Raw genomic sequence first — 24,178 nt, forward strand, 5'->3', positions numbered from 1 at the left:
ATGATGATAGAGTTACAAGATACGAGCTAGATGGTGTTGTGATTGCGAAGTCGGATTGCGAAAGGGATCTGGGAGTTATGATTAGTAAGAATTTAAAACAAAAGGATCAATGCATAAATGTTCGTAATAAGGCAAATCGGACACTTGGATTTATTAATCGCAGCGTTAGTAACAAGACACCTGGTGTGGTTCTCAAGCTATATCTTGCTCTAGTTAGGCCCCATTTAGATTATGCAGTTCAGTTTTGGTCGCCATATTATAGAATGGATATAAATTCACTTGAACGTGTCCAGCGTAGGATGACTAAGTTAATTCCCCAAATTAGAAATCTTTCATATGAAGAAAGATTAACAAAGCTTAAGTTGCATTCACTGGAAAGGCGAAGAGTTAGGGGCGACATGATAGAGGTTTACAAGTGGGTGAATGGACATAACAAGGGGGATATTAATAGGGTATTAAAAGTATCAACACAGGACAGAACACGAAACAATGGGTATAAATTGGATAAGTTTAGATTTAGGAAAGACTTGGGTAAATACTGGTTCAGTAACAGGGTTGTAGATTTGTGGAACCAATTGCCGCGTAACGTGGTGGAGGTGGGGTCCCTCGATTGTTTCAAGCGCGGGTTGGACAAGTATATGAGTGGGATTGGGTGGTTATAGAATAGGAGCTGCCTCGTATGGGCCAATAGGCCTTCTGCAGTTACCTTTGTTCTTATGTTCTTATGTTCTTAACACCATCTAGCTCGTATCTTGTAACCCTATCATCATTACATAACCTCAGAACTTTACATTTATCAACATTAAGCTGCATCTGCCAATCCTTTGACCATTTCAAAACCCTATCTAGATCAACTTGAAGTGATAGTGAGTCCTCCTCCGAATTAATTTCCTTACCGATTTTCGTATCATCGGCAAATTTGCAAATGTTGCTACTCAAACATAAGAACATAAGAACAAAGGTAACTGCAGAAGGCCTATTGGCCCATACGAGGCAGCTCCTATCTATAACCACCCAATCCCACTCATATACTTGTCCAACCCGTGCTTGAAACAATCGAGGGACCCCACCTCCACCACGTTACGCTGCAATTGGTTCCACAAATCAACAACCCTGTTACTGAACCAGTATTTACCCAAGTCTTTCCTAAATCTAAACTTATCCAATTTATACCCATTGTTTCGTGTTCTGTCTTGTGTTGATATTTTTAATACCCTATTAATATCCCCCCTGTTATGTCCATTCACCCACTTGTAAACCTCTATCATGTCACCCCTAACTCTTTGCCTTTCTAGTGAATGCAACTTAAGCTTTGTTAATCTTTCTTCATATGAAAGATTTCTAATTTGGGGAATTAACTTAGTCATCCTACGTTGGACACGTTCAAGTGAATTTATATCCATTCTATAATACGGCGACCAAAACTGAACTACATAATCTAAATGGTGCCTAACCAGAGCAAGATATAGCTTAAGAACCACACCAGGTGTCTTGTTACTAATGCTTCGATAAATAAATCCCAGTGTCCTATTCGCCTTATTACGAACATTTATGCATTGATCCTTTTGTTTTAAATTCTTACTAATCATAAGAACAAAGGCAACTGCAGATGGCCTGTTGGATATTTCCAACATCGAATACAGCATTGTTGTATTCTCATTACTTATTACTAACCATATTAATATTGTAGTAAGTGAAATTAACAACTCGTAGAATTCTCATGTACTAATAATTCATCTGTGCATTAGGCTAGAATTCTCACGTCACCTGACTCCAGTATTGCGTCAGATTTCTTTACAGTAAAACACATTATATTCAATTTGTGTGAGAATTAAATACGATTCTTAATAATTAAAGCATTCTGTATGACAACTGATTGCAGACGAATTGTTCTCTAACTAAAAGCCGAATAGAGCATTAGAATAAGAACATAAGAACATAAGAACAAAGGTAACTGCAGAAGGCCTATTGGCCCATACGAGGCAGCTCCTATTCTATAACCACCCAGCGTAGTCATCCTACGCTGGACACGTTCAAGTGAATTTATATCCATTCTATAATATGGCGACCAAAACTGAACTGCATAATCTAAATGGGGCCTAACTAGAGCAAGATATAGCTTGAGAACCACACCAGGTGTCTTGTTACTAACGCTGCGATTAATAAATCCAAGTGTCCGATTTGCCTTATTACGAACATTTATGCATTGATCCTTTTGTTTTAAATTCTTACTAATCATAACTCCCAGATCCCTTTCGCAATCCGACTTCGCAATCACAACACCATCTAGCTCGTATCTTGTAACTCTATCATCATTACCTAACCTCAGAACTTTACATTTATCAGCATTAAACTGCATCTGCCAATCCTTTGACCATTTCAAAACCCTATCTAGATCAACTTGAAGTGATAGTGAGTCCTCCTCCGAATTAATTTCCCTACCGATTTTCGTATCATCGGCAAATTTGCAAATGTTGCTACTCAAACCTGAATCTAAATCATTTATATATATTATAAACAACAGAGGTCCCAGGACAGAGCCTTGAGGCACTCCACTTACAACATTTTCCCACTCTGACTTGATTCCATTTATACTAACTCTCTGTTTCCTTTGGTATAGCCATGCCCTAATCCAGCTTAATATAGCACCCCCAATACCATGAGACTCTATCTTTTTAATCAGTCTTTCATGTGGCACTGTATCAAAAGCTTTGCTAAAGTCAAGGTATACAACATCGCAATCCTTACCACTATCAACTGCCTCAACAATGCTAGAATAAAAAGATAACAAATTTGTTAAACATGAACGGCCATTTATAAAACCATGTTGCGACTCAATTATTAATTTATGTTTTTCAAGATGAAGACGAATTTTATTTGCTATTATAGATTCGAGTAACTTTCCCACAATAGACGTTAGGCTAATTGGTCGATAGTTAGACGCAAGTGATCTATCTCCTTTCTTAAAAACTGGTATCACATTAGCAACTTTCCAAAACTCTGGCACTCTGCCTGACACTATTGATTTATTAAATATGGTTGACAGTGGGTCACAAAGCTCCTCTTTGCATTCTTTAAGCACCCTGGCAAACACTTCATCCGGCCCTGGGGATTTGTTTGGTTTGAGTTTTACTATTTGTTTAAGAACATCCTCCCTGGTAACTGCTAAACTCGTCAACCTGTCCTCGTCCCCACCCACATAGACTTGTTCGGCTGAAGGCATATTGTTAAGTTCCTCTTTAGTAAATACAGATACAAAATATTTATTAAAAATACTACTCATCTCTTCATCACTATCTGTTATTTGACCTGTCTCAGTTTTTAATGGACCTATCCTTTCCCTAGTCTTAGTACGATATAACTGAAAAAACCCTTTAGGATTTGTCTTTGCTTGCCCTGCTATGCGAACTTCATAGTTTCTTTTTGCTTTCCTTATCTCTTTTTTAACATTTCTAACCAGTTGTACGAATTCCTGTTCTAAAGTGACCTCCCCATTTTTAATTCTTTTGTACCAAGCTCTCTTTTTACCTATAAGGTTCTTCAAATTCTTTGTTATCCACTTTGGGTCATTAGTATTCGATCTATTCAATTTGTATGGTATACTACGTTCCTGTGCTTTGTTTAGAATATTCTTAAATAAGTTATATATTGAATCCACATCGAAATCCCCATTTAAGTCACCTATCGCTGGGTTCATGTCTCGCTCCAAGACCGGCCCACACCCCATACCCAAGACTTTCCAATCAATTTGACCCAAAAAATTTCTTAGGCTATTAAAATCAGCTTTTCGAAAATCTGGCACTTTAACAGAATTTTCTCCTACTGGTCTATTCCATTCTATGCTAAATCTGATTTCTTTGTGATCACTGCTCCCTAGCTCACTCCCTATTTCGATGTCATTAATTTGCGTTTCCCTGTTAGTTAACACTAAATCTAAAATATTATTTTCCCGTGTTGGTTCCTTAATGTGTTGCGTAAGAAAGCAATCGTCAATTAATTCTAGAAAATCTTCTGCTTCACTATTCCCTGTTTTGTTCAACCAGTTTATTCCGCTAAAATTAAAGTCACCCATGACATAAATACTGTTAGATCTAGATGCTCTAGATATTTCATCCCATAGATGCTTTGCTTCCATTCTGTCTAAATTTGGTGGCCTATATATTACTCCTATTATAATATTATTAGCTTTTTCGTTTAATTCAATCCAAATAGTTTCTGTGTGTGGCTCTGTTTTGATTCCCTCTTTGAGACTACATTTCAAATTGTCCCTAACATATATGGCTACTCCACCTCCTCGTCTAATATATCTATCTGTGTGAAATAGTTTAAATCCATATATTTGATATTCAGCTAATAGTTCTCTATTTTCTACATTCATCCACGTTTCGGTAAGTGCAATAATATCTATTTTTTCTGTGCAGACAAGAGCATTTAATTCGTTAATTTTATTTCTTAGACTTCTACTGTTAGTGTAATATACCCTAAGTGAATTGTTATTTTGCGGACCTTCTCTTTCCCTGATCGTTTTGCCAATTCCTTTCTCCCACAAACACATACTTTTATTACCTCCTTCCTCCAAATCAATTCCCATACCTCTATCTACTAACAGTTTAAACCCAAACAAACACCTCTAACGACTTCTTCTAACGAGTTCGCAACAGCAACAACCCCAGCTCTCGATAGATGCACCCCATCACGAGCATACATTTCATTTCTTCCATAGAAGTGTTCCCAGTTGTCTATGAAAGATATTGCATTTGATTTGCAATATCTTTCCAGCCGGCAATTGACACCAACGTCTACCTCATAGCGTCTACCTCACGATAGAGTTATGTCATCAATGAATGCCATGGGGAGACATTAATTCCTCTCCCTTATATATTTACTATCCTTAAATAGTTAAATAATAATATTTCGTTCCTCTAAATAATAAACCCGTCCAGTCTTTAGAGTTTCAAGCGCGAATGCGAGAAATATTAATGTTCAAGACATTTGTGTAATGAACGTCGACTCGGCGTGCGTAGGGGGACGCCATCCTCAGTTGGGAAGCGGACACGTGCATGGCCAGAAGGAGGCAAAGCTGCGCTTACCGTACTCACAAAAGACGCCATTGTCCAGCAAATAGGACAAGTGTGTCCATCCACAGATGAAAGCCGCCACTGTGAGGCGTGAACGACCTTGCAGATAATATCTTCAACTAGTGCTGGTGTTAAATAAGGGACCCCTAGACTTGGTTCCTGACGACACGTGATCAGCCAGCTTGAAACGCATCAATCCAGGATAGGTTCACCGGAACTTGGGATGCGTAATTACGGCAATCTTAATACTTACACAGTGCCCACAGCTAAGTACTTTTTATTTGATGCATCATTTATAAGTTTATTAATAGCGGGGTGATTGCACGTCACGCGGCAAGACAACACCTAATAACAGGTGATTAGAATTCAATCTGTAGATATCAATAATCTTGAATATGAATTGAGTAGTTAAATCAATTGCTACTGGTAGTTATTTATCTTGCAGCTTGAGAGACGGATTCCTCATGCTGCCTTCTCCATGTTAATCGTGCCATTCGTCAATGTGCCAAACTTGGAGATTAAGAGGACTTCCAGAGTTATCTAAAGGAACCTACTACAAGCTAAGGCTTATTTCTTTTTCCTATATTTTAGCAATTTGATACATTCAGAATGTTCAACATAATGTGTGATTTACTGTAACTCATTACTATGCTCATATTCATGTTCTTCTTTGTATGAATAATATTATATTCAACATTATTTATAGGATTAGATTATTATTAATTGAATTAGTGAACGAACCACACTGATTCCTGGACGTACTGACCTCCAGTAATAACCCCCAATGTAGGTGTTTGAGGTTTGGTTTTTAATAATACAGCCCATTAATTATTCTTATGATCATACTTTCTAGTCATATCCATAGTCACTGGTTTTCTCTAGAATTTTATCTAATGATCTGAAATTCTCAGTTTCCCTCTTTACTTTAAAAGCGGGTGATCCTTCGTAATTTAATTTACTACTTTAATTATTAATTAATCAGAATCAAACCCAAATATTCCACATTATGGTCCTTCGAACCAGATAGGCATTAAATTTATAATTAAAATATTAACCATTAATAACTAATCCTTGTGTGATAGAAGCTAGACTAACTATTTAATTAATTGTGTCAACTAACAGTGTAACACATCAGTTAGCCTAGATCACACTAACATAGCTACCTTATACATAGCTTTAGTGGGTTATAGCCAATAACCCACAACATTTAGACCTACACTTCATACTGAAGTAGAATCTTTAGGTCACCAAGAGCAACAGCTCATAACCTTATATTAATCACTAACACCAATTAAGTGTTAACCATTTAGGCTATACCAATGTTTCAATACATGGCTGTCAGCAGACTGTCCATTATAGCCTGAATCCATGTTAAAGTTACTGCTTCACTCAAGTCAGTGGATCATTAACATTTAGGGATCCAATATACTAATATAAATTACTGATCTCATACTAGTTAATCATTACTAACCCTGATAACATTTTATTCCACAATTAGGAGTACATTCAGGAGTTAGATAATATTTACGGCAGTAGAATACTTGCCAAACACAATTAATTCCTCTGTGTTCATTTAATTTCTTATACACATAATTACACAAGTGTATATTATATAAAATACAAAAAAACCAAAAACACAGCACAATTATTTGCACATTGCTGCACCATAATATAATCTTTGCCAACCTTCATTAGGTAGCAATTTAGGCTGTGATTGTGTTGAATCTGGCACAAACACAGACTAAATATAGTTGTAGTTTCTCAAGTAGAAATTCTCACGACTAGGCTTGAGCTAGTTAGTGACACATATATTATTCTTTTGTGCTGACCCTATCAAGGGTGGGATTAACCATTTATTGTGTAATTATTTTATTGCATATTGCTTGTATGTCTTTGAGTGTTACTGTAAGTCTGCTACCCATCCGAGGCTGATTTAGAAGAGCTAAGCTGAGGAACACCTGTAGTGAGACCAAGGTACCACTCAAATCTTAGTTGCTTATTATTAGGTAGGTAGCTAACCTCTAAATGAGGTAAATTACAACCAGCCTCAAGAAATATTAGGCTGTCAATAATTATACTTGCTCTGCATCAAGGAGCAGACACTATAGCTATACCACTAGCTATATAAGCCCTAGCAGGCTGTCAATAATTATACCTGCTCTACATCAAGGAGCAGACCATAGCTATACCACTAGCTACATAAGCCCTATCAGGCTGTCAATAATTATACCTGCTCTGCATTAAGGAGCAGACTATAGCTATACCACTAGCTACATAAGCCCTATCAGGCTGTCAATAATTATACCTGCTCTGTATCAAGGAGAAGACTATAGCTATACCACTAGCTACATAAGCCCTATCAGGCTCAATTTACCGCAAGAATGAATCCTTTAGAAAGGAATGCAAGATTCTTGACAGCTCTTCAAGGTCCTTTAGGAAAACTGCTTATGAAATGTCATTTCTGTGTCGAAACTGACCCAGGTGACGTCTATAGACTAGCAAGTTCCATAAGGATCGCCAGCCAAAAATATGATTATATCAAGACTGTAATCGAGTCCCACAGGAATTTACTCCAAGCCGGTCATACTGTCTCAGACCACTTAAGTCTAACAGAATCTGATCTCGATAACTATGAGCATTCTGTTCAAACCAGTTTAGACCGATATAAGGAGGTGCTTGCGAAGCAAGATATTCCCGAGTGGGTGGATCAGATCATTAATAGACCTGTATCCAAGTTAACACTCAGCTCAGATGAAATACTTGAGCTAAATCAAGACGAGGAGAATCCTCTAATCAATGCTGATCACTATACAGGATCAACAATTGAAGTTGAACCTTCATTTTCTAACCTCTCATCTAATACAGCTTCATGTGATGATTTGTTTACAGAGTCTGATCAAATTTCAGACCACACTTCTCAATGTTCCTTGGATTCTATAAGCGCAATACATAATGCTACTGAATTAACTAGCTTATCACCAGAACCCAGAGAAACAAGTGAAGCTGCAGATGAAACAAGTGAAGCTGCAATAATCAGTGAATCTGAACCAGAAAATGATAAAGCTAATGCTGCAGCAGCAGCCGAAGCTGTAATCAAAGGTGAGGCTACACAAGAAGCCTTAAGCAACACAAGTAATGGTCACAATTGCTCCCAACAGCCTTCTAAAGTAAGTGCTAACAATGAGAAGACTATTATAAACCTTGTGCACCAATTATTAAATTTATCTTCACCAGAGCAATCAGTTGACTCTTTACAAGACTTTAGTTTTCAGCTTGAGTCACTGATAAATTCTTTCAGTAAAGAGGTGAATCACCCAACTACTGAGTGGATGACTAAAATTATCATCCAGAGAAAATTGTCTGGTGACACACTTAATAAACTATATGTATGCCAGAATGGTAATACCCTGTCAATGCAGGATATATTTACAGGTTTGCGTAATATGAGCAATCATACAGCAGACCAAGCAATTAATGCTGAATCTGAATGCACCAAAACTGTACCTACATCGGTTTCCTTACCTGAGACTTCTAAAGTGACACTGTCACTAGGTAACCAAGGTGCTAATACTCAATGTGACAACAATCAGTCAAATACTGATTCATCAGTGAGGCCTAAGAGTCCCACAGGTGCTCCTAAGAGACTTAATAGTCCAAAGAGCACTGCTAATAATCCATGTAACCAAAATCAGTCAAACACTGATTCATCGGTGAGACCTAAGAGTCCCACAGGTGCTCCTAAGAGACCTAATGGTCCAAAGAGCACTGCTAATAACTTCACAGGTGCTCCTAAGAGACCTAATAGTCCAAAGAGCACTCCCAAGAGCCTGTTAATGGTTCCCCAGAGTACACCAAGTACTCACAAGAGAATAAATAACAAGCAAATGCAAACAGCAAAACCATCACCACCTGCAAATACTGTTTTACCTAAACCGGTAATCCCTAAACGATCTGTAGGATGTGGAATGTGCTTGTTTTGCAATCAAAAACATTCTCTGTACAAATGTACTAATTATCCTAATAGAGACACAAGAGTTAGACGACTCAAACAGTTACATAAATGTACTAGGTGTCTCAAACCACATGATGTTAACAGCTGTGACACCCCACTGAACACCTGCAATAGGTGTAGAAGGGGCAAGCATCATGCTGCACTGTGCAAATTAGTTAGGACTAATTATGTCAATCCTAGAATAGGACGTAGAGAATCTACACCAGTACAGTGCTGCAAGGTGCGAGATGTGTACAGCGTAACTTCACAAGCATCTCAAGTGGATGCTGCTTTGCCCACTGCCCAACTTCAAGTGAAGAACAGAGGAACCAAGATCACCATACGTGGACTATTTGACCAAGGTTCCCAGAGAACTTTCATTACTCAAAGGGCAGCAGAGGCACTTAATTTACAACCAATAGGACAAGTAAAATTAAACTTGTCAGGGTCCATGATAAATCGAGGAACCCATGAATACACAGTAGTTCAACCACTTGTACGACTAGGTAGTCAAGCCAAGGCTGTCCAAGCCATTGTTGTAGATCAAATACCTTTAGACTTAAACATTAAGGGTCTGGGGTACACGGCCCACTTCCTGCAGGAACGTGAAATTAATTTGGCTGACAACAAGTTAAAGTCTGACCGCCTTAACAATGTAGATGTACTAGTAGGAGCCGACTACTATTACCAGTTCATAACTGGACATGTTAAACGATTGGGAATGAATATGCTCCAATCTGCAGGAGGCTACTTACTTACTGGTAAAGTTCTGAATGTGAACAAGCCTAAACCTGCTAACAATAATAAATTAGTCAGCAGTAAATCAATTCTCCAGCAGCAAGCTAAAGGGAGAAACGCAGCTGAGTAATAAACTCAGATTGAATGTAGTGCAATTGATACTCGCCGAGATGTTTCATAGCTCTCAGTGATAACCAATGGTCCGTACTCAAACAAGTACAAGTCACAGCGACCAAGCCATTGAATTCACTGCAGACCTAGAATTATTCTCGACAAGTATAGTAATTGACCACACTCAGTCTTCCTAGTTAAATTGTAATGTTGGGCTAGAGAATCTAGTACTCCCTAGGAATTAATAATGTTAGGCTAGAGAATCTAGTACTTAATGCCACTGGCATTTCCTGAATTTAGTGACAACATTCACTAGGACCACTGGTCCACTATACTTGCGCTTAAAGGTTTGCCAAGAAAACCTTCTTAATACCATGTTTTCTGCACTAAGAGTTAGTGATAAATACTTGCATTAATTGTTTGAGTTGTTTTTTTCTTCGTTTCTGCTTATTTAGTGTAGGAGCGCAACACGAACAAACTTGCAAACTTACTAATATGTAAGTGAATTTCCAGAGAACTAATATGTTTAATGCATTACCGTTAAACATTAGCATTGTTAATTAACATGCTTCATGAGCTTAACATAGCTCACCTTAGAATTAACGTAATAATATGAGTGCTCGTTCACCATGCGCACGAGCTCAATATTGCTCGCCATGATAACTGAATGACAAAACTCCACCTCGTTAATTCGAGTTCACTGAACTCACCCTGTTAACTGTTAACGAGCTCCATGTAGCTCACCCTGTTAGCACTAGCTAACGAGCTCAATGTAGCTCACCCTGTCAACACTGTTGACGAGTTCCATGTAACTCACCCTGTTAACTGTTAACGAGCTCCATGTAGCTCACCCTGTTAGCACCAGCTAACGAGCTCAATGCAGCTCACCCTGTCAACACTGTTGACGAGTTCCATGTAACTCACCCTGTTAACGGTTAACGAGCTCCATGCAGCTCACCCTGTTAGCACCAGCTAACGAGCTCACTGTAGCTCACCCTGTCAACACTGTTGACGAGTTCCATGTAACTCACCCTGTTAACTGTTAACGAGCTCCATGAAGCTCACCCTGTTAGCACCAGCTAACGAGCTCACTGTAGCTCACCCTGTCAACACTGTTGACGAGTTCACTGTAACTCACCCTGTTAACTGTTAACGAGCTCCATGTAGCTCACCCTGTTAGCACCAGCTAACGAGCTCACTGTAGCTCACCCTGTCAACACTGTTGACGAGTTCACTGCAACTCACCCTGTTAGCACTAGCTGACGAGCTCCATGCAGCTCACCCTGTTAGCACCAGCTAACGAGCTCACTGTAGCTCACCCTGTCAGCACTGCTGACGAGCTCACTGTAGCTCACCATGTTCAAGAGTTTAATATAACTCGACTTGTTAATGAGCTTAATACTGCTCACAATGTTAATTTGAGTACATATTTGCTCACAATTAGCTTAGTCCCTTACTTAGGTAGGTTAGAAATTCAAACCATTTATTTAGGTAGGCTTAGGGACTTTAGTAGTGTCAACTGAGTACTAGCCTAATCTGTACTCACCATTAATTACAGTTGACTATACTTATAGAGACTGATCTAATCAACTCAAATTCATGTAAAGGTGATTTCGTATTAAACAGTTTACAGTGTCAAACCTATGAGCTACCATTTAATTAGCTCATAAGTCAGAATGACTAGGCTACTAATCTCACTGTCGACTCAGAATTTTCCTTGATTTTAATGAATAAACTTTTCAGTTCTCTACTTTTCTACTAATTTAGCTAGTTAGCAATTAGTTGTACCATCAGTCAACATGACTACTGCACGGTAGTGCACATTTAATTCAATTTCCTCATTTGAATTTGAGGTGATCGTGATGCTGCGGGATGTTATTGTCTAGTAACTCAATAGTTACAAGTCACAGTGACCCTAGACAGTGACCTTACTGTAGTATCATAGTCTCCTTGACCTTGAATGACTAATAATACTTTACTGTATAATTATACAATAGTGTTATCAGTTCTTAGGAACTTATTCTGAGTTTACCTACGATTCAGCAGCTACGTAATACACCATTACATGTCACTGCGACCCTAGTTGTTGAGTTTATTGTGAGCTTTAGAGTGTTCCTGATTACCGATAACTTAATCATTTAATGTTTCGTTATTTCATGCATGTTTCCACTAAGGGAAACTGCAAGCCTATTACAACTCTGAAGAATGGTAATTTCCTTCACTTCCCACTGAGATAACTATGATGAAACTACGATGTGATATCACGTAACGAAACATTACACGTCACCAATGACCCAAGATATCGCATCACTGTAGATTCTGTTAGTTTAAATTGGGAGAGTTAAATTCTATAAATCTTGTGTAGGCTACAAACAACATGTTTCATTTGACATGTACATAGCAAGACTCAAGTTCTTGTAAGTCCTTGATAAAATCGGGACGTTCGTTATGTGTGTACTAACATACTAATGTATTAATCTTAATATCACTTCGGGATAGGTCAGTACAACACAGTACACTGCGACCCTGAGAATCCCCCCCCCCCCCCCCGGAGTTATGTTGGATATTTCCAACATCGAATACAGCATTGTTGTATTCTCATTACTTATTACTAACCATATTAATATTGTAGTAAGTGAAATTAACAACTCGTAGAATTCTCATGTACTAATAATTCATCTGTGCATTAGGCTAGAATTCTCACGTCACCTGACTCCAGTATTGCGTCAGATTTCTTTACAGTAAAACACATTATATTCAATTTGTGTGAGAATTAAATACGATTCTCCATAATTAAAGCATTCTGTATGACAACTGATTGCAGACGAATTGTTCTCTAACTAAAAGCCGAATAGAGCGTTAGAATCATAGCGTCTACCTCACAATAGAGTTACGTCATCAATGAATGCCATGGGGAGACATTAATTCCTCTCCCTTATATATTTACTATCCTTAAATAGTTAAATAATAATATTTCGTTCCTCTAAATAATAAACCCGTCCAGTCTTTAGAGTTTCAAGCGCGAATGCGAGAAATATTAATGTTCAAGACAATAATTTGTGTAATGAACGTCGACTCGGCGTGGGTAGGGGGACGCCATCCTCAGTCGGGAAGCGGACACGTGCAAGGCCAGAAGGAGGCAAAGCTGCGCTTACCGTACTCACAAAAGACGCCATTGTCCAGCAAATAGGACAAGTGTGTCCATCCACAGATGAAAGCCGCCACTGTGAGGCGTGAACGACCTTGCAGATAATATCTTCAACTAGTGCTGGTGTTAAATAAGGGACCCCTAGACTTGGTTCCTGACGACACGTGATCAGCCAGCTTGAAACGCATCAATCCAGGATAGGTTCACCGGAACTTGGGATGCGTAATTACGGCAATCTTAATACTTACACAGTGCCCACAGCTAAGTACTTTTTATTTGATGCATCATTTATAAGTTTATTAATAGCGGGGTGATTGCACGTCACGCGGCAAGACAACACCTAATAACAGGTGATTAGAATTCAATCTGTAGATATCAATAATCTTGAATATGAATTGAGTAGTTAAATCAATTGCTACTGGTAGTTATTTATCTTGCAGCTTGAGAGACGGATTCCTCATGCTGCCTTCTCCATGTTAATCGTGCCATTCGTCAATGTGCCAGACTTGGAGATTAAGAGGACTTCCAGAGTTATCTAAAGGAACCTACTACAAGCAAAAGGCTTATTTCTTTTTCCTATATTTTAGCAATTTGATACATTCAGAATGTTCAACATAATGTGTGATTTACTGTAACTCATTACTATGCTCATATTCATGTTCTTCTTTGTATGAATAATATTATATTCAACATTATTTATAGGATTAGATTATTAATAATTGAATTAGTGAACGAACCACACTGATTCCTGGACGTACTGACCTCCAGTAATAACCCCCAATGTAGGTGTTTGAGGTTTGGTTTTTAATAATACAGCCCATTAATTATTCTTATGATCATACTTTCTAGTCATATCCATAGTCACTGGTTTTCTCTAGAATTTTATCTAATGATCTGAAATTCTCAGTTTCCCTCTTTACTTTAAAAGCGGGTGGTCCTTCGTAATTTAATTTACTACTTTAATTATTAATTAATCAGAATCAAACCCAAATATCCCACATGGCCTGTTGGCCCATACTAGGCAGCTCCTATTTATAACCACCCAATCCCACTCATATACATGTCCAACCCATGCTTGAAACAATCGAGGGATCCCACCTCCACAATGTTACGCGGCCATTTGTTCCACAAATCAACAACCCTGTTACTGAACCAGTATTTACCCAAGTCTTTCCTAAATCTAAACTTATCCAATTTATACCCATTGTTTCGTGTTCTGTCTTGTGTTGATACTTTTAATACCCTATTAATATCCCCTTTGTTATGTCCATTCACCCACTTGTAAACCTCTATCATGTCACCCCTAACTCTTTGCCTTTAAGCTTTGTTAATCTTTCTTCATATGAAAGATTTCTAATTTGGGGAATTAATTTAGTCATCCTACGCTGGACACGTTCAAGTGAATTTATATCCATTCTATAATATGGCGACCAAAACTGAACTGCATAATCTAAATGGGGCCTAACTAGAGCAAGATATAGATTGAGAACCACACCAGGTGTCTTGTTACTAACGCTGCGATTAATAAATCCAAGTGTCCGATTTGCCTTATTACGAACATTTATGCATTGATCCTTTTGTTTTAAATTCTTACTAATCATAACTCCCAGATCCCTTTCGCAATTCGACTTCGCAATCTCAACACCATCTAGCTCGTATCTTGTAACCCTATCATCATTACATAACCTCAGAACTTTACATTTATCAACATTAAGCTGCATCTGCCAATCCTTTGACCATTTCAAAACCCTATCTAGATCAACTTGAAGTGATAGTGAGTCCTCCTCCGAATTAATTTCCTTACCGATTTTCGTATCATCGGCAAATTTGCAAATGTTGCTACTCAAACATAAGAACATAAGAACAAAGGTAACTGCAGAAGGCCTATTGGCCCATACGAGGCAGCTCCTATCTATAACCACCCAATCCCACTCATATACTTGTCCAACCCGTGCTTGAAACAATCGAGGGACCCCACCTCCACCACGTTACGCTGCAATTGGTTCCACAAATCAACAACCCTGTTACTGAACCAGTATTTACCCATGTCTTTCCTAAATCTAAACTTATCCAATTTATACCCATTGTTTCGTGTTCTGTCTTGTGTTGATATTTTTAATACCCTATTAATATCCCCCCTGTTATGTCCATTCACCCACTTGTAAACCTCTATCATGTCACCCCTAACTCTTTGCCTTTCTAGTGAATGCAACTTAAGCTTTGTTAATCTTTCTTCATATGAAAGATTTCTAATTTGGGGAATTAACTTAGTCATCCTACGTTGGACACGTTCAAGTGAATTTATATCCATTCTATAATACGGCGACCAAAACTGAACTACATAATCTAAATGGTGCCTAACCAGAGCAAGATATAGCTTAAGAACCACACCCGGTGTCTTGTTACTAACGCTTCGATAAATAAATCCCAGTGTCCTATTCGCCTTATTACGAACATTTATGCATTGATCCTTTTGTTTTTAATTCTTACTAATCATAAGAACAAAGGCAACTGCAGATGGCCTGTTGGCCCATACTAGGCAGCTCCTATTTATAACCACCCAATCCCACTCATATACATGTCCAACCCATGCTTGAAACAATCGAGGGATCCCACCTCCACAATGTTACGCGGCAATTTGTTCCACAAATCAACAACCCTGTTACTGAACCAGTATTTACCCAAGTCTTTCCTAAATCTAAACTTATCCAATTTATACCCATTGTTTCGTGTTCTGTCTTGTGTTGATGATTTTAATACCCTATTAATATCCCCTTTGTTATGTCCATTCACCCACTTGTAAACCTCTATCATGTCACCCCTAACTCTTCGCCTTTCCAGTGAATGCAACTTAAGCTTTGTTAATCTTTCTTCATATGAAAGATTTCTAATTTGGGGAATTAACTTAGTCATCCTACGCTGGACACGTTCAAGTGAATTTATATCCATTCTATAATATGACGACCAAAACTGAACTGCATAATCTAAATGGGGCCTAACTAGAGCAAGATATAGATTGAGAACCACACCAGGTGTCTTGTTACTAACGCTGCGATTAATAAATCCAAGTTTCCGATTTGCCTTATTACGAACATTTATGCATTGATCCTTTTGTTTTAATTTCTTACTAATCATAACTCCCAGATCCCTTTCGCAATTCGACTTCGCAATCTCAACACTATCTAGCTCGTATCTTGTAACCCTATCATCATTACCTAACCTCAGAACTTTACATTTATCAGCATTAAACTGCATCTACCAATCCTTCGACCATTTCAAAACCCTATCTAGATCAACTTGAAGTGATAGTGAGTCCTCCTCCGAATTAATTTCCCTACCGATTTTCGTATCATCGGCAAATTTGCAAATGTTGCTACTCAAACCTGAATCTAAATCATTTATATATATTATAAACAACAGAGGTCCCAGGATAGAGCCCTGAGGCACCCCACTTACAACATTTTCCCACCGATTGATTGATTGATAAAGATTAAGCCACCCAAGAGGTGGCACGGGCATGAATAGCCCGTAAGTGGTACAATTTTTTTTTTCTCAGTATTCTGAGGTTGCATTTAACCATCAAGCTGTTATCGCGGGGGAGGATACTGCTTCACAGTCTTTATGAGGGTGTCCAGCTGCTGGACACCTTTGTTGACCAGGAGAGTAGCTGTGTTGATGGCTTCAGGGTGGCCACTGCATGATTCAGGAACTCTTAAAGCTCTTCTAAGGTCATTGGTTGCTTCACATTCCAGAAGATAGTGAAGTAATGGCTTTTCTGTGACAGTTTGACAGAAGATGCACTCTCTCTGTCGGGGTTCACCAATATCCCAGTTGCATCTGTAACCTAGACGTAGTCTATATAGCCTAACTGCTATTTCCCTGTGGATTCCTTTTGGGATATTTAACCTTTCTAATTTGGTTGCCTGAAGATACCATGTTGCAGATGGCGAACCTTCAGCTATTCTCTGGTGCAGGTAGGCTTTGTTGAGATGTGAGAGTTTTTTGGTGATGATGTTTTTTATGTTCTCTAGGCTGGGTTGAATTGTTTTATGTATCACTGGATGACGAGTTGCCAATTTAGCAATTTCATCAGCTTTTTCATTTAATGGGATTCCAATATGGGATGGGATCCAGTTTAAAGTTATGTTGAGTCCTTTGCCTTTAGCGACTGCTCCAAGATACAAAATGGTGGTAATTATTTCCACATTATCTTTCCACTGTTTTTGTCCTAGTATTTGAAGTGCAGCTTTTGAGTCTGTGTGTATGATTGCATTTTGAGTGTTTTGTGCAATCACATATGCGAATGCCTGTTGTATGGCGAACAGCTCAGTTTGGGTTGATGATACTAGTCCTCCCAGTCTCCAATATGCCTGTACGCTGGTCGTGCAAAGAGCAGCGCCAGCACTCTCATTTTCTGTGTCCACCGATCCGTCTGTGAAGATGTGGGTGGCTCCTGCTACTGCTATGCTATACATTTGCTCTTCTATTATGCGCCTTAGGATTGTCGGATCATAGGCAGCCTTTTTCATTGGGAGGCTTTCTATTACTATTTTGAAAGTAGGCTCTTCCCACGGTGCGGGAGGAGTGTAATTTGGGTGTGGATGATCACCCTCTCTATCAAGAATCATGTTTTTTAAATGTAGTCTGTTTAGGACTTTTCCTGCTCTTGCAACCCAAGAGTTTCCATTGTTTTGGCCTAGTCCAACCACCAAGGCCTGCCGTATTGGGATTGGATCAGAAGAAATAATTATCTTACTGATAATTGTAGCTGTCCTTTGTGATATTCTTTCTTGTAGAGAGGGCAAACCCGTCTCCAGTCTAAGAGTTTCAAACCTGGTCCACATGGAAGCTCCCAGTGCAGCTCTCATAGCATTGTTTTGGGCAACTTCAAACTTTTTCCACTGTTGGTGTGATAAATTTGTGAGTGCAGGTGCGGCATAATCGATCACTGATCTGACTGCCTGTACATAGTATGTGCGAAGGACTTGCAGATTGGCTCCTCCAGAAAGGGAGGTTAGCGACCTGAGGATTGCCATCCGGGCCGCAGTTCGCTCTCTCAAGTAAGTGACCTCAGAATTGAAATTCATGTGTGTGTCCAGGATGATTCCTAGATACTGATAGGTGTCGACCCATTCTATTGGTTGACCCTGTTCTGTGAGTTGGATGTTGGGCTTCGCTATTTTTATGGGCATGGCCTTTGACTTTGAGGGGTTGAGTTTGATCCCAATCTGTTTTGCCTCTTTACTGATGCAGTCTAAGCATTTGGGTGCAAGGCGCGCCGCATCCCTTCCTTTTATGATGATGACAAAGTCGTCCGCATAGTTTAGCAGCCTGCAGTGATGTGGGAGTTTCAACCTCATTATTCTTTCCATTAAACAGTTGAAGAGAAGAGGGCTAAGAATACATCCTTGCAGTGTACCATTTTCATGTCTTTTGTACTCAGAGACTGTGCCATGAAGTTTTACTCTTGCTTCTCTGTTTATGAGACAGTTTTTGGACCAGGAGAGCAGGTTGCCTCTGACCTCTTTGTCAATGAAGCAGCAGAGAATAGCTGGGGCGCTAGCCAGTTCAAAGGCTTTTTCGAGGTCCTGGAATATCAGCATTCCTGGTCTGTCATTCATGTGGGCTAACAAAGTTGTAATACATTCAACTGTGCCAACCCCTCTTCTATAGGCATACATATCATGGTGCAGTTTAGGCATTTTCCACTCCAGTCTGTTGAGTGCCATTCTGTCAGCCGTCTTGGCTGCACAGCTTTGAAGAGAGAGAGGCCTGGGATTAGCTGGATCTTTGGGTTTTGGGATCGGCACTATGTCTGCTCTGTTCCAAGCAGAAGGTCTAGTTTGAGAAGTCCAGGCTAAATTAATTAACCTTAGGTATGCAGCGTCTCCCTCTGGGCCGAGGTTTCTAATAATTGTATAGGTTATTTTGTCGGCTCCAGGGGATGTATCCTTGGAGTTTTCTTAGCCCGATTGAGCTCATCCAGTGTGAAGGAGGCATTAGTGTCAGAGACTTCTTCACATGCTGTAAGGATTCTGTGCCACCTTTCTTCCTCTAGTCCGGTCTGTACTGCTAATACATCTGGTGGAAGTTGATTGCTGGCTGCTCTCACTGCAAACCTGGTTGCCAGTACTTCGGCTTCCTGTTGAGGATCCTTGGGGTGTGGAGCTTTAGGCGTTTTATTCCCTTTGGCCCGGTGAATTTGCTGCCACATCTCTCCGAGAGAGGTGTGTTCATTCAGGTGTGAACACCATTCCAGCCACTTTTGTTCTTTTATTTGTCTGGTCTCTCGATGTACATGTTCCTTGACCTCATGGTCTCTCGATGTACATGTTCCTTGATTTCTTTGTGATCACTGTTCCCTAGCTCATTTCCTGTTTCGATGTCATTAATTTGTGTTTCCCTGTTAGTTAACACTAAATCTAAAATATTATTTTCCCGTGTTGGTTCCTTAATGTGTTGCGTAAGAAAGCAATCGTCAATTAATTCTAGAAAATTTTCTGCTTCACTATTCCCTGTTTTGTTCAACCAGTTTATTCCACTAAAATTAAAGTCACCCATGACGTAAATACTGTTAGATCTAGATGCCCTAGATATTTCATCCCATAGATGCTTTGCTTCCTTTCTGTCTAAATTTTGGTGGCCTATATATAACTCCTATAATAATGTTATTTGCTTTTTCGTATAATTCTATCCAAATAGTTTCTGTGTGTGGCTCAGTTTTGATTCCCTCTTTGAGACTACATTTCAAATTATCCCTAACATATACGGCTACTCCCCCTCCTCGTCTAATATATCTATCTGCGTGCAATAGTTTAAATCCATTTATTTGATATTCAGCTAATAGTTCTCTATTTTCTACATTCATCCACGTTTCGGCAAGTGCAATAATATCTATTTTTTCTGTGCAGACAAGAGCATTTAATTCGTTAATTTTATTTCTTAGACTTCTACTGTTAGTGTAATATACCCTAAGTGAATTGTTATTTTGAGGCCCTTCTCTTTCCCTGATCATTTTGCCAATTCCTTTTTCCCACAAATACATACTTTTATTATCTCCTTCCTCCAAATCAATTCCCATATCTCTATCTACTAACAGTTTAACCCCAAACACCTCTAACCACTTCTTCCAACGAGTTCGCAGCAGCAACAACCCCAGCTCTCGATAGATGCACCCCATCCCGAGCCTACATTTCATTTCTTCCAAAGAAGTGTTCCCAGTTGTCTATGAAAGATATTGCATTTGATTTGCAATATCTTTCCAGCCGGCAATTGACACCAATTGCCCTCGACATCCATTCATTTCCCACTCCCTTTCTTGGAAGAATGCCACATATGATCGGGATTCCTCCCTTGCTCCTAACTAATTCAATGGCTGTCCTGAATCTCTGTATTAGTTCCTCACTCCTAACTCGTCCAACATCATTACCCCCTACACTAATACAAATAATGGGTTTGTTCCCATTTCCTGTCATAATATCATTCATGTGATAATGATGATAGAGTTATAAGAGACGAGTTAGATGGTGTTGAGATTGAGAAGTCGAATTGCGAAAGGGATCTAGGAGTTATGATAAGTAAGAATTTAAAACAAAAGGATCAATGCATGAATGTTCATAATAAGGCAAATAGGACACTGGGATTTGTTAATCGAAGCATTAGTAACAAGACACCTGGTGTGGTTCTTCAGCTATATCTTGCTCTGGTTAGGTCCCATTTAGGGTATGCAGTTCAGTTTTGGTCGCCATACTATAGAATGGATATAAATTCACTTGACCGATGTCCAACGTAGGATGACTAAGTTAATTCCCCAAATTAGAAATCTTTCATATGAAGAAAGATTAACAAAGCTTATATTGCATTCACTGGAAAGGCGAAGAGTTAGTGGTAACATGATAGAGGTTTACAAGTGGAAGAATGGACATAACAAAGGAGATATTAATAGGGTAATAAAAGTATCAACACAAAACAGAACACGAAACAATGGGTATAAATTGGATAAGTTTAGATTTAGGAAAGACTTGGGTAAATACTGGTTCGGTAACAGGGTTGTTGATTTGTGGAACCAATTACCGTCTAACGTGGTGGAGGTGGGGTCCCTCTATTGTTTCTAGCGCGGGTTGGACAAGTATATGAGTGGGATTGGGGGGTTATAGATAGGAGCTGCCTCGTATGGGCCAATAGGCCTTCTGCAGTTACCTTTGTTCTTATGTTCTTAAATAGTTTAAATCCATTTTTTTGATAATCAGCTAATAGTTCTTTATTTTCTACATTCATCCACGTTTCGGTAAGCGCGATAATATCTATTTTTTCTGTGCAGACAAGGGCATTTATTTCGTTTATTTCGTTGAAAGAAATTTTATTTCTTAGACTTCTACTGTTAGTGTAATATACCCTAAGTGAATTGTTATTTTGAGAGCCCTGATCATTTTGTCAATTCCTTTCTCCCTCAAACACATACTTTTATTACCTCCTTCCTCCCTATAAATTCCCATACCACTATCTACTAACAGTTTAAACCCAAACAAATGCATCTGATAAATGGTTCCAACGAGTTCGCAATAGCAACAACCCCAGCCCTCGATAGATGCACCCCATCCCGAGCATACATTTCATTTCTTCCAATGAAGTGTTCCCAGTTGTCTATGAAAGATATTGCATTAGATTTGCAATATCTTTCCAGCCGGCAATTGACACCAAGTGCCCTCGACATCCATTCATTTCCAACTCCCTTTCTTGGAAGAATGCCACATATGATCCTTCCATTATTTCTATATCATGCTCTGGTTAGGCCCCATTTAGATTATGCAGTTCAGTTTTGGTCGCCATATTATAGAATGGATATAAATTCACTTGAACGTGTCCAGCGTAGGATGACTAAGTTAATTCACCAAATTAGAAATATTTCATATGAAGAAAGATTAACAAAGCTTAATGCATTCACTGGAAAGGCGAAGAGTTAGGGGTGACATGATAGAGGTTTACAAGTGGACGAATGGACATAACAAAGGGGATATTAATAGGGTATTAAAAGTATCGACACAACACAGAACATGAAACAATGGGTATAAATTGGATAACTTTAGATTTAGGAAAGACTTGGGTAAATACTGGTTCGGTAACAGGGTTGTTGATTTGTGGATCCAATTGCCGCGTAACATGGTGGAGGTGGGATCCCTCGATTGTTTCAAGATACATGGGTTGTACATGTATATGAGTGGGATTGGGTGGTTATAAATAGGAGCTGCCTCGCATGGCCAGTAGGTCTTCTGCAATTGCCTTTGTTCTTATGTAACAGTTGATTGTTTCAAGCGTGGGTTCGACATGTATATGAGTAGGATTGTGTGGTTATAAATAGGAGCTGTGTCGTATGGGCCAATAGGCCTTCTGCAGTTACCTTTGTTCTTATGGTCATATGGTATTAAAAGTATCAACACAAGACAGAACACGAAACAATGGGTATAAATTGGATAAGTATAGATATAGGAAAGACTTGGGCAAATACTGGTTCGGTAACAAGGTTGTTGATTCGTGGAACCAATTATTAGAAGTCTTTCATATGAAGAAAGATTAATAAAGCTTAAATTGCATTCACTGGAAAGACGAAGAGTTAGGGGTGACATGATAGAAGTTTACAAGTGAATGAATGGACATAACAAAGGGGATATTAATAGAGTATTAAAAGTATCAACTCAAGACAGAACCCGAAACAATGGGTATAAATTGGATAAGTTTAGATTTAGGAACGACCTGGGTAAATACTGGTTCGGTAACAGGGTTGTTGATTTGTGGAACTAATTACCGCGTAACGTGGTGGAGGTGGGGTCCCTCGATTGTTTCAATCGTGGGTTGGACATGTATATGAGTGGGATTTGGTGGTTATAGATAGGAGCTGCCTCGTATGGGCCAATAGGCCTTCTGCAGTTACCTTTGTTCTTATGTTCTCCTAGACTGGAGACGGGTTTGCCCTCTCTACAAGAAAGAATATCACAAAGGACAGCTACAATTTTCCGTAAGATAATTATTTCTTCTGATCCAATCCCAGAACGGCAGGCCTTGGTGGTTAATAGGTGGAGGTGGGGTCCCTAGATTGTTTCAAACGCGGGTTGGACAAGTATATGAGTGGGATTGGGTGGTTATTGATAGGAACTGCCTCGTATGTGCCAATAGGCCTGCTGCAGTTACCTTTGTTCTTATGTTCTTATATAGGCCACCAAATTTAGACAGAATAGAAGCAAAGCATCTATGGGATGAAATATCTAGAGCATCTAGATATTTCTAACAATATTTATGTCATGGGTGACTTTAATTTTAGTGGAATAAACTGATTGAACAAAACAGGGAATAATGAAGCAGAAGATTTTCTAGAATTAATTGACGATTGCATTCATTCTAGATGAAATATCTAGAGCATCTAGATATTTCTAACAATATTTATGTCATGGGTGACTTTAATTTTAGTGGAATAAACTGATTGAACAAAACAGGGAATAATGAAGCAGAAGATTTTCTATAATTATTTGACGATTGCATTCTTACGCAACACATTAAGGAACAAACGCGGGAAAATAATATTTTAAAATTAACTTTTCTACTATACACAGACGCCGTCTTGTAGAATCGGCTCTGATACACAATGTACCCAACATGAACTTGAGTCCTGGCTTTGTTGCTGTGGACTCTTCTCTTTCACAGTATATACTCAAATGCTCTAATCTTTCTAACAAACGTGACTTAACATAAGCTTACCCCTTCAATTTATCTTTCTTTCTCTTTCCTTTTCTTTCTCTCTTCTCCCCTTTTTCTGTTCATTGTCTTCTCCTGTCTTGCTATCCTCTTCTTTTTCCTATTACTATCTCCTTCTCATTCGGTGCTTATAATAGCGAGGAGCTGCCTCGTAAGAGCCAATAGGCTCTCTGCAATTCTCCTTATTACTACTATCCCCTACACCTTACTTCCCTCCTCAGCTCTCTCTTGCCTATTTATTGCCTGTCTAGAATAGAGTGATGGTCCAGGACGGTCGTAAACGTCGTCGTCCCTTCAACTTGTAGTGTGTGATCTGGTCAACATACTTCAGCCGATCAATCATACTCCGATTGGTCAACATACTTC

Source organism: Procambarus clarkii, chromosome 8 (assembly GCF_040958095.1).
Source record: "Procambarus clarkii isolate CNS0578487 chromosome 8, FALCON_Pclarkii_2.0, whole genome shotgun sequence".
Taxonomy (NCBI): domain Eukaryota; kingdom Metazoa; phylum Arthropoda; class Malacostraca; order Decapoda; family Cambaridae; genus Procambarus; species Procambarus clarkii.